This window comes from Aedes aegypti, chromosome 1, assembly GCF_002204515.2.
Source record: "Aedes aegypti strain LVP_AGWG chromosome 1, AaegL5.0 Primary Assembly, whole genome shotgun sequence".
Taxonomy (NCBI): domain Eukaryota; kingdom Metazoa; phylum Arthropoda; class Insecta; order Diptera; family Culicidae; genus Aedes; species Aedes aegypti.
The window spans coordinates 150741891-150754316 of NC_035107.1; the positions used below are offsets into that span (position 1 = coordinate 150741891).

General features: G+C 38.2%; 1 protein-coding gene and 1 long non-coding RNA gene across 11 annotated transcripts in view; one reads left to right on the forward strand and one right to left on the reverse strand.

Annotated features, from left to right (window-relative positions):
- LOC5566637 (inhibitory POU protein) overlaps window positions 1-872 on the reverse strand; it is a 202334-nt gene extending 201462 nt beyond the window's left edge. For 3 of the 9 annotated variants that reach the window (XM_021850978.1, XM_021850960.1, XM_021850949.1), the window contains exon 1: window positions 593-872. The gene's annotated coding sequence lies outside the window, so the exon portion shown is untranslated. The remainder of the gene's footprint in view (window positions 1-592) is intronic. The other 6 variants (XM_001650968.2, XM_021850955.1, XM_021850965.1 and 3 more) reach the window with 3 other exon arrangements.
- Window positions 873-5015: 4143 nt separating this feature from the next.
- On the forward strand, window positions 5016-5745 carry LOC110674510. 2 transcript variants are annotated; one of them, XR_002498936.1, is made up of 3 exons: window positions 5016-5277; window positions 5332-5466; window positions 5547-5745. It is a non-coding gene; the product is annotated as an uncharacterized LOC110674510 (long non-coding RNA). The 2 variants fall into 2 exon arrangements; XR_002498935.1 differs by having other exon boundaries at window positions 5017-5277; window positions 5326-5466.
- Window positions 5746-12426: the final 6681 nt, after the last annotated feature.

The window sequence follows — 12426 nt, forward strand, 5'->3', positions numbered from 1 at the left end:
ATAAAATAAAATTCGTGGATGAACTTTCAAAGCCGCTCGTCAAGAAAAAGTAAAGCTAATTTGGTTTACATATATATTAATATGCCAAAGCAAGTTCTTCAAAGAAATAGAAAATGTTAATTTCAATCTGACTTTTTTGATTTATGACGATTTCAAACTTAAAAATATAAAAAATAAAACATTCGAGAAACCTTCCAAATTGAGATATTTTTTGCATTAGCATTAAACGATTTGAACAAATTCGTAGGTGCTACCGTCTAAGACAATTGTATGAGAGTTGCCTCTTTTCCGTCCGATTCCAAAGAGCCAGAGATTTGGCCCTGACTCCTTAATCTGCCAATTCGGCCCAGTTGGTTTGAATTTTTCAATCTTGGAAATAACACAATGACACAAAGTTGATTTGGTGCACCTCTTAATTATAAATAAATTATCAAGTTAATCAAATGAAATTTGAATTAAAGACTTATTTTAGGATGAAGTTTGAATTTCGCATATGTTGGTATTGCTATCAATTTTAATATGCAGTTTGTTACTAGCTCTATACACGCACTTTGAAAACTGTCTAGTGATGTTGAAACTAATTTTGTCGTACCTGTTCAAGTATAAACTGTAGTCACACTATCTTTAAACAGATAGAAAACACTTGGTTAATCCTTCATGCATTATCACTCAAAAAGTAACAATAAGTTTCGAAGCTCTATATTAAATCCATGGCGAAGAATTTTCAACGCATTCGATATCCGTATACGATTTCAAATTACCGAAGCGAAAATGTCATCTAATGCACATGTACATATACGCACTGATTGCAAAACTTTTTAATAAATGTCTAATCGCGGTAACACGAATGATGCAACTGATCACAATTTTCCATAAGGCAACAAAACAGAAAATAACATGCTAAAAATACGTCCAGGTAGCTTTCAAACAATAGAAAAACTCGTCAGAAATAATACAACAATGAAAGAGGGCTGTTCTATCTCACCCCTCTCTTACATTGCATTGCTGCAATATTTATAAGTGGGCGTTGCCATCTCTCTATCACGACACTTTGACCAATCAAGCGCATGCGCTCATAATCGATCGCTATATCGTCTACGTATATGTTGTACACGGTTAAATGTTTGAATGTACACACACTCTTGCAATGAAATGTTTCTCTGGCAATCGATAAGTCTTAAATGTATGCTGAAAGCAAAATCTGTTCGATTACAGTATTGTATACATTAAAATAAACGTATTTCTCAACACAGCCACGAGATAAGAGGTGGAAATGAAATGAGATGACAAACTGATTGGTCAAAATACATAATTCAAACGTTATGCTAATGAAAAAGAAAACAACAGAACTATTCACCAAGTGCATATCATCCATGCGTAGGGGAGAAAAAGACAAAACACAAAACCGGAAATCAAAAGGAAATTTTATCATGTGGAAATATCAGTATCGGTAGCAGCATTGGTGAGGTAACGAAAAGGAATTAGAACCGGAAAATTGAATACAAACTGCTTTCACTCGACCATACAAGCATACGCACTAAATGTTGGGTCAAATCAGAATCAACACAGGAATTTTACAAAATATATAGGTTTGTGACCAGACTGAGAAAGATTCATCAAATTCCCGGCATTGTTATTTCACTTCTTCAAATTAATTAGGTTTATTATTAGCCAAAAAGTATGCTTGTGAAAAATACATCTTGTGAGAGAGCTTTAACTACCTAACTAATGCTTAATGGCAAAGAAAATCATGCCGTTTTAAAATCAATTCTTAACCATATCAAGATAATCATTCAATTTTAATTGATCAACTATGTTATGATAAATGTAGAAAAGTTTGTCGATTCAAATATTTCTTCATAGAAATCTGCATGCTTTCAACTACAAGTGAGAATGGAATGCGGACTTATTACAAGGGTATATAATAATATCTAATCTAATCTAATAATATTCTAAGAACAAGAATATCTACCCAATGCCATCTAACAGATCCATTGAATTTGCCTAAGAAACCAGGTTCACTGAATTTGCTGTGGGCAATGTTTTTTACAAAATAAGGTGATTCCGAACTGATGATGATTTGTCTCGATGGGGTTCAAGTTCGTTTTTGTAAATTATGAAGTTCGACACCCAAATTTGCTACTTACCAAAATCTAACAAGGTTAATTCTGACGAAAAAAAAAGTTGAGGTTATTTTTATCCGAATGACCCAACGGGATCGGTGGGCTTCCAATGACCCACAAAAAACTCGAATGAATTTCACAGAAGAAGAAACAATTATGGACGATTAATAAACATATCTGCTTAACTACTCTAGTAACCACGAATCTATTTATGCTTACTTAATATTTGCTTTATAGTGCGCTATCAGATTTTGCTTTAAAGCAATAAAATCTTATGCATTTAAAGTAGAATTAAAGTTGAAAAGCGCCCCATTATGATTATGAGGCCTTCCTTAACCGAGTGGTTAGACTCCACGGCTACAAAGCAAAGCCAGGCTGAAGGTGTCTGGGTTCGATTCCCGGTCGGTCCAGAATCTTTTCGTAAAAGAAATTTCCTTGACTTCCCTGGGCATAAAGTATCATGCGAAAATGTCAACTTTGACAAAGAATTTAGTTTTAGTGTATGAGCCCTTGAAAAGCTTTTGGGTGAGTATTTATATTTAGGGTTCATGATTTATATTTGCTTAGTCATGTGTACCGTAATCCGGGGTAACATTGAACAGCGGGCTTGTCAGCATTCGATTGATTGATTGATGATGATTGATTTGATTGATCGCAATGACCCTCCTCGTAAAAAGCTCGAATGAACATTTTTCGCATAACTTGTGATCTCGGTTTCCAATGGCTTTTAGGGCGAGATTACAGGTTATGCGAGATTTATCGATGAAATATTTTCAATGCAAGAATCACGATTCTCATTCTTCTATTCATGAGCTAATAAACAATAATATTTTGCGAAAATTAAGTTATGTCGATGCGTAAATTTCTCAACTTTTGGAAACAATGATTTGCATGATTATGGATGACACGATCAAAGAATCATATCACACATTAGTTCTGAAAGTGATATGAGCAAGAGAAATGCGGTTGTTACTAAAAATTACATCGTCGAAAATGATGCCGTTGTCAAAACTTTCATAAATATGTTCAGTCAAGAATAATTCACAAATTATACTAAAGAATGCAGAATTTACTTAGGAAATTGCGTACCTTTAGGCGTATTTTACAATTCAAGGTGTTTATAATTTTAAAATAACTCAAAAAGTAAATGGCTTGTAACAATTTGGCCTTCATATTCGGCTTTAGGTAAAATGGTTTTTGTAGGTGTTGATCACAACGAGGACGAATCAAATTCTATGGATGGTGCGAAAGTTATAAAATTCCTATGGCAGGCATTGCAGAATTCGCTCTCATTTGAGTATGAAGCACGATAAAAGCAAGCAAAGAAAAACATCCCATCTGTTGCGGTCCACGATCGTCATTGTATCGCAAGGTGTAACAAGTCTGATAAATGGAAGCAGCGAGCGGGAGCCCCAATGAGAGAGCGATGATAAAATCCATTTTTCTCACTTGTTTACCGTTGGGGATAGGTGTTTTTCTTTACTGGCAGGATAAACAATCCACGAACTTCCAATAGCAATAGTGTCCCCCAGGCTTGGAGCATGTTTAGAGGGGTTTTATCATGCACTACTATCCCCCCAATCTGATCAAAGTTGTAGCAGTATACGATAAACAGTCTCTCATAATGTGCAGCATGTTTTGATAGTTACAGAGAGCGATACGTGAGAGATTCTCTCAATTTTCTCAGGATTCAATCCCTGCCTATGGGAAACAGCATAGTTAGGCTAAGTTTAGTTAGGTTTTATATGTGTAAGACGTACTTTTAGTGATTCTTGTCTGTCTATCGGTTAGAACTCTCGCGATAGAGCTACAGTCTACTTTGTCGGTAGTCTGTAGGCTTAAGTTTTACTATGTAGAAGTCAATGTTTTCTATAAGATATAAAGTCTCACCTATGCACGGTACTAACACAGCCAAATTCAGTAGTATGTTTCTGTATGGACGTAAGAACCTGTTTAAAATTTTGTATTTAGAATATGCTTTAGATATAAGTTAAGTTATGCTCACCCTTCTTACAGGCCACAGGTCTTTTGCAGAAGGCAAGGTATAATTTGGCCGATCCGTTTTCTAGATATTGATCTGATCTGTTTTCTAGTGGTCAAGGTTCCCATATAAGGACTGTTCATTAAAGAAAGTGGACACCTGATTGTTAACATTTTGGTATGAAAATTCCAAGGAAAAAATTCAAATTTTGTTTCAGTGTGTACTCGAGTGTTTATTTTGACAGCAGAAGAAAGTTGACATCGAACAGTTGTAAATTCCAAGCGATAGGTCGGTTTAACATGGCGACACGCAGATTTATTCTGCACAAATGATGTTCAAAAAAGCTGTCGTTCCGAGATTTGGCTTAAATCGCGAAGTGTCCAGATTCCAATTTTTCAACACTTTATCAAAAACAGATGCTTATGACGACGTGCAATACATCCGAACAGAAAAATTTGGGAAAAAAGTTTTTTATGGCAAGCAATTTGCTCCTGTGGTATGAAAAGTACTACATTTTTCACAACGGGTTCAATCAACGGCGAAAATTACAGAACTGAATGCATTTAAAAACGTTTTCTGCCCATCTACCGAAAGTATAACAAGCCTCCATTGTTTTGGCCAGGCCTGGCATCGACTCACTATGCTGCACCTACTTTGGAAATGATCAAGAAGGAAAAAGTCGAATTTGTTGAAACATGGCAGATTCTACCAAATTGCCCATAACTACGCCCCATTTAGAAATATTGGGCAATAATCAAACAACATCTTAAGAAGGGTGGAAGATAAGCAAGTTCCATGGATTTTCTCAAGAAAATGTGGTAAGCAACACAAAGAAAAGTTACGAAGAAAGTCGTGCAGAATCCGATGGGAGGCATCAAGAGAAAAGTCAGAACATTATCCAGGAATGCTCAATAAATGTTCAAACTTATGTGAATTTGGTCGAGATCAAGGTATTTATAGAAAGGTACATTGATCTAAGCAGTCAGTGGATGCGGGGAATGATAAGCAGCGAGGGGGTAGAAAATGACAGCTGGTGAGTTGGCTGGCTGGCTACTTCCCTTCCCCTCCGCTGATTGTTCTCGTTTCCATGGCACAATTATTATTTTGTTATGTTTTCAAAAACAAATTGAACATATGTACTCTAGCAGAGACAGATTTCGAGTAGAGAGATTGGTAAGCGAATTTTCTGGTTTAAATCCATGTCTTATTTCAATAATCTAGTTCTAGAGTGTCGGAATTGTGCATTGAAACGAAATTGATATTCAAAAAGGACCTATAGAATAATTTTGTTGCTGCTAATCTGATCTGAAATGGAATATGTCAGCTTGTTTGAGACATCAATTGGTCACTGTGCTTTACTCGGTTTGATTTAGAAATGAGAACGAAGTTTTGAGCTATGGAGGTGGTTATGATTGGTAACTAAATTATATTCTTCTTTTCAGACTGTTTCTTGCAACGGTGACAGACGAAATAGAGCATGAAAGTCGCTGAAATGGTGTCTCATTTTGATCGTTTTTCGGAGTTGACCCAGTAACAATTTTCCATATTCGTCAACACTGATTTTTATTTGCAGATTACCTTAATGTTTTTGTTGTACCAGAAAAAGCTACAAAATATATTTGTTATTCTTTGAGTTTTCGAGTAATGTGTACAATATTCAATTCTACCCACTTGCATGAATTGCAACAGCTGTAATGTGCACTAATGTATCATATAAGGTTTAAATATTTTTATAGTATGTAACCGTACATATACTGTTTATACTCGCACAACAGTTCTATTGATATAAAAAATCTCATAGAACTTGGGACTGTTTTCCGAGTATGGGCGGTACAACCGGTGATTGCAGTTACTGCAATGGACATAGGTGTCTCGTAAGTTCGGTCAACCGTTAGAAAGTACATTTAGCCGAATATGAATTTTTCTCTGTATCTATGCAAGATTCCCTACTTCGGAAGTAGGGCGCATCAGAGCGCATCCGGATGCGAATCAAATGCATAACTTCCGAAGTTAGGTATCTCGCATAGATTCTGAGAAAAATACAACTTCGGCAAGACAATGATTCTAAGTTTTTACTGCGCCGACAATACTATTGTGCCACAACTGTTTTCACATCATATCACTGAGAGAAATAATTACATTATTTATGAAGGTCTTTAATTGCATCGCTATCGAGTCAGCTTCTTGTAATAAGAATGTATGATCAGCACTGAATAATTTGAAGAAGTAATTCGAAAACTGAATTCTCAAACTGCGGTTGATTGACAGGAAACAAAGCGAAGCGGTTTAAGGGGAAACATGTTGCTAGGATCTCAAGGCTTGCTGACCTGATGAAGCATAACAAACCTGCCAGCTGTCTGATTGTTTTCCAATATGGCGGAATGCCCTGTTTGACACCCTTTTAAATACCTTGGTCGAGATTACTTTGATTTTCATGTATTTCAAGAGAACTCATGATTTTTTTCGAAAATAAACAGTTTGCTTAAAAAAAATACGTGTCCACTTTCTTAAATGAACAGTCCTTAGGTTAAGAATTGTAGTCATTATCTTTTTTTTTTTTTTAGCAATAATATCTCACCCTTTAGGATTGTAAGTAGTAACTAAGATTAGCTTGTAATTAGCATTTAGGTACACTAAGGTAGATTATGTAACTTAAGAGGAATTCATTATTAATTTAGGAGACTTTTAGATAATAACTATAGTTTTCAATTCACTTTTGTTCTATATATACTCTATCGTGCATCTACATCTACATGTACCACCATACGACAATCCCCTGCATGGCAACGGGTGTTGTTTGACAATCAAAACGGGTCATAGACTGGCGGTGCGCTTCGATGACTAATCTGCTGATGGGGCGTTACCAACAGTAAGTAATGATATTTTCAATATTACCGAACATTGTTTACATGAGTGATCAATGTTACCCCATATCAGCAAAACAAAAAAAGAAAGATGTTTTAAGGTGACACGGGAGACCGTGTTATTTTCCCTATCTTTTGTCTCACTCTAACAATTATCATCAAAACTTTGTGGAAGCAAATCTGGACATTTAGTGAACCGATGAAGCTGAAAATTTATTGGGTTGTGCACTACATATATAGAATCATAGTGATATATTTTTCGCATCGATATATGGAGTGGTTCTTGAGTTTTGCTTCTTCAAATGGATAGGGTGATTAGGATGTATCCTTAGTGTATAGTGCATGTCGTATTACTCCGTTTCCATTGATAGGTAATGAAGCATCGATTTCTGTACAGTTCTTGTTTTGATTCCTCAGAGACTGATAAAAATCGAATGTGATGAAAAGATCCCGCTATTTACACCCTTCATAGAAACTTACATCTCACCGAAGGCGCGCCCCTTAGCAAACATAATCGATTTAATTTCTGAGGAACCAAATCGGTACTACTGATATTTGACCATGCAACGGAACTCTAGTAGAAACCGTATCATGCTAGAAAATTTGTTTAGTAATCAGCATTCACGTTAACCGATTTTTAACAGTCCTTGTAGAGTTAATACTCATGATTGTTATCCTGGCTACAAGTGTAGTTTCGGGACTGACCAAATAGCCTGAGAAACGGTTATATGAAAAATTTAGATTCTCGCTCCAGTTAACTTTTTGGAATGCATTTTTAATTGGTGAAACTATATTTACGCGCCAGCTGTTCAAAGTTTGTATAGGATTGTCCTCTATAAAAATTCTGAACACATATCTATATAGGTATTTTTACGATGAATAACATTGTCGAACACCACAGTTTTTGATCGGGATACAGCTATTGTTAACGTATACCACGATAGCATCGATCTTTACGGTAGAATTTTCTTGTGAATTTCGATCAAATAATTCACGGTGACTTCGACAAACGGAAAATATAGTTATCTCGCATTAGTTGCATCAATTGCAAATCCATAAGAGTTGGATAAAGCGTTAAAATAACAGTTTTGTTTCAAGGACGCGCGCGTCGAAAAAAAGCATCGCTATTGTATTAAAGGCAAACGAGTCTGTGTATGTGAATATCGTACCCGAGCTGCAATTGATTCCAAAATTGAACACAATTTGTTCACAAAATCGTGATTACCACCTTCACTGATCTCTCTTGGGGTAGACAACAGGTGACTGTTGTCCAACTTAAAGTGTCCCATTTCCATATGGGAACTGAATTACCGAACAGATCAATGCGGGAGGAGTAAAAATGGCCTGGAACAGCGGGGGTGACCCTGCAGGGGCTGCAGGGCCCCGTTTACCAAAATATATGGACCTCGGAAATGAATTCGGACGACTTTTTGTTCTGCAGATGACTGGAAAAGAAATGAATGATGGAAAGTTTCTTCCATTACCCGAAGACCATTGGTTGATCGGAACATCAATCGAGCAGGCGGTAGGCCATATCGAATCAGCATATACCGAGGACCAGGGATCTCGCTACGTTTTACAAGTGCGTAATCCTACTCAAGCAGAAAAGTTGTTGTCACTGACGAGTCTGATGGATGGAACAAAAATATCGATCCGATACCACCCGTTGCTTAACCGTTGCAAATGTGTGATCTCAACATTCGACTTGATTAAGTACGAAGAATCAGTATTGAAGGAGAAACTCGAAGCCCAAGGTGTGAAAGAGGTCAAACGGATAACTAGGAAACAAGACGGTAACATTGTCAATACTCCAGCAATAATATTAACGTTCGGCACAACTACATATCCCGCGCACGTGAAAGTAGGGCTACTTCGTTTTCCTACGCGCCATTTTTACCCAAACCCGACACAGTGCTACGGATACTACCAGTATGGCCACGTAGGCAGACGGTGCCCAGGGCCCAAGCGATGCAACAACTGTAGTGACAAACACGACACATCGGAAGGAACAGAGTGTGTTAAGCCTGCGTAGTGCTGCAACTGCAAGGGAGAGCATCGACCTAGCAGCAGAAAGTGTCCAGTATATCGAAAGGAATGCGACGTTATTCGTCTGAAGGTCAGTCACAACTTAAGTTACGCTGAAGCTAGAAGAAGATTAGAGAATGGTTCAGGTAGCTACGCAAAAGTAACAGCACAATCTCGCATCGATAATACCAAATTAGAGGCGCTGATGGAATCGGATAAGAAAAAGGACGAAGAAATTGCCAAATTAGTGGAGTGCCTGAAACAAAAACGCCTCGAAGTAGATCAACTAACAGCCAAAATTGCCAAAGTGGAATCGTATGTCTCAAGTGCTATCTCTCAACAGACGAAGCCACAAACGGTTGCCCGGCAACAAAACACTGCTCCAAAGCAGGAAAATGTACCCAACTGCTCCGCAATCAATAACAGCCAATCGAATAAACGGGAAAATAATAAAAAAAGCTGCATTAATTGCTCCAACAAATGAAAAACGAAATCCCAATGAAATGAGCCCGCCTCCGAAAAGGACGATTCCCAGTTTCACACCAATAAGAACCGATGATGAAGACAACACGATGACGATACAAGAGGAAACGCTTGAGATATTGGATGATGAAGTCGTTGAATCTAGTCAACTTGTCATCCAACGTATTTATGGATATCAACACAACCAACAATCTTAACGAAAGCAGTCCAACCTTCATCACCGAAACCTACCAAGACATCTCGACCAGCAATGACATCGACCACTACAGGTTTGGTGGCGACGAAAGTGCAGTACCCCCACCACTCCCGAAGAAGGGAGCGCAACTGGGTGGAGGATTTGTCCGGGACGCCATACCTCAACCCGTATACAATGAATCCCCCAGTGCGGCCTGTCAAGCCCGACCCAACACCAATTACTATTGTGGTAGACGCTTCTATATGAGGGACACGACAGTGCTCACCAGGGGTGTGTTGGTTTGAGTACGCTCTCTGTAAGGTGCGTGCTTGTAAGCTTCGCTGAGGCTAGTCAGTCTTTGGTTACATGGCATTGAGTTCGGTTCGCGTGTGCGCTGTGTCCGTGCTGGACGATTAGAACAGAGTATTACAAAATGGCGACGAAGATGTCGAGTCCGAAGCGTGGTTAATCAGAAAATTTTACCGGTTGTGTCTGTGAATCAAACTCTACAGAGAACCTTGAATCTATAGCCATAAATCTATTACGAAGAACGTGCTCTCGGTTTCTAAATTTGTGTTCTGGAAAAGTGCAATGTGCAAAACGGCTGAATTGTATAAAAGCTGAAATTATAGTTGGAAGAAAAATCCGCATGCATGGAAGTTCAAGTATGTGCAGTCGAATATTGAATTACGCTGACGAAATAAAGGTAAAAGCAGTCAAATGATAGTCATTTAGCAACGCGTGGCTTGATGGAATTATTTTTCAAGATGGCTTCGTTTTTTTTTCACTCGATGGATAGTGTGTGTGTGTGTGTACGATTGCAGGCCAGGAAAAGAGTGCAACAGTAGTTATGGTGACAGTAGAATGCTGTATGTGTATTATGTTGCTTATCACCATCCAAATCTACATGACCAGGACCGGCACGGGCTGGACGAGACAAGTGTGTGTGTGTGAAAGTATATCGAAAATACCTTAGTATTGTATGCTTTGTGTTTGTGAATTCCTAATGCCGTAGGGATGCGGAGCGTGGAAAGGAACGAAAAAAAAAAAATATGAACTGTAGTGAGCGGAAAAAAAAAGTGAATTAATGTTGTTTACATCGTGCCACTCATTCATTGAGCGTTTCCTTCGTGGTACAAATTCACTAAGTTTTCGTTGTGTTCAGCATTATAGAATGAAATAGTTGAATAATTGCTATGTTCTTTTTCTCAATTCTTTGGATGTATTCGATCCGAGTGCGCCACGCAATTGGATGAATTGTGAACCACGAATCATGTCAAGGAAATTACAAACTTGCCTCACTTCAAATACAAACATCTCCCACCATCAGAGGTCCGAAATTCATGGATATCATGGATTCGATGGTTCGAGAGTATTATGGCTGCAGCCAATATTGTTGATGGACACAATAAGAAAGTTCAACTTCTCGCCATGGGAGGCTTAGAGCTACAAAGTGCGTTTTACGGATTACCGGGAACTGATGGAGATGTTCTTGATCCGAATGTTGATCCATATCTGGTAGCTAAAGAGAAACTGATGAACCACTTTTCTCCAAAACAACATGACATCTTCGAACGGTTTTTGTTTTGGAATATGAAGCCAGAGGACGATGAACCAATAGAAAAATTTGCTCTGAAGGCTCAACAAAGAGCAGATAAATGTTCATTTGGTAAATCTGAGGTCGAAAGTCGCCATATTGCCATTGTTGACAAAATCGTTCAATATGCTACAGACGAATTAAGACAAAAGCTCTTGGAAAGAGAAATATTGACCCTGGACGATACGATGAAAATAGTTAATGCACATCAAGCAGTTCGATACCAAGCATCAAGGATGGCAACAAAACCCCTCAACAATGCCGTTAACCGACTGTATGATAGTACGAAAAGCAATCTTGGATCAAATGTAAAATGTCACCGCTGTGGATATAAACTACACATCCGAAAAGACCAATGTCCGGCTCTGAATAAAACTTGTTTGAAATGTCATAAGACAGGTCATTTTCAGTCAGTATGTAAATCGAGCTCAAAGGAAACGGGCAACCAGGTAGGATATTGCAATTTAGGACATAGAATAAGAATATACAGTTTGATGATTTCTGACATAATTGTTCGCTTTGCAAATTGGTTGGTTTAGGTTGCTCAGAATTACAAGCGCAGGGCTCCGTTCTCAAACCCACAAAACCATCAGTACTCAAACAAGCGATCCAGAAACGTATTTAACGTTGAAGAGCATCTACCAATGACACAGGAAGCAACAGAGAAGGAAAGTCTATCCGTTTACAATGTGAATAATGATGACGAAGAGTTGATCCCATGTCGCGTTGGAGGAGTAGATATAGTCATGTTAATCGACTCTGGGTCCAAGCACAACTTGATAGATGACACAACGTGGGAGTTGATGAAGCTTAGAGATGTCAAAATTCACAACGAACGAACAGATAGCACCAAACAGTTTCTCGCTTACGGTAAAATTCCGCTGAAGCTTGTTACAGCTTTTAACGCGGTATTGGAAATTGATGATGCTGGGAAATTGTTACAAACCGAGACTACTTTCTATGTGATTGAGAAGGGTCAGCAGCCTTTACTAGGAAAAGTCACTGCACAACTGTTAGGAGTTTTGAGAATAGGATTACCTAGTGCGCAGAAGAATGCGATAAACAACGTGGATATTTCGAGAAAAGCTTTTCCCACGATGAAAGGAATAAAATTAAGCCTTCCGGTGGATAGGAGCGTTCCACCAATTATTCAACCATTGAGGCGATGCCCTATCCCA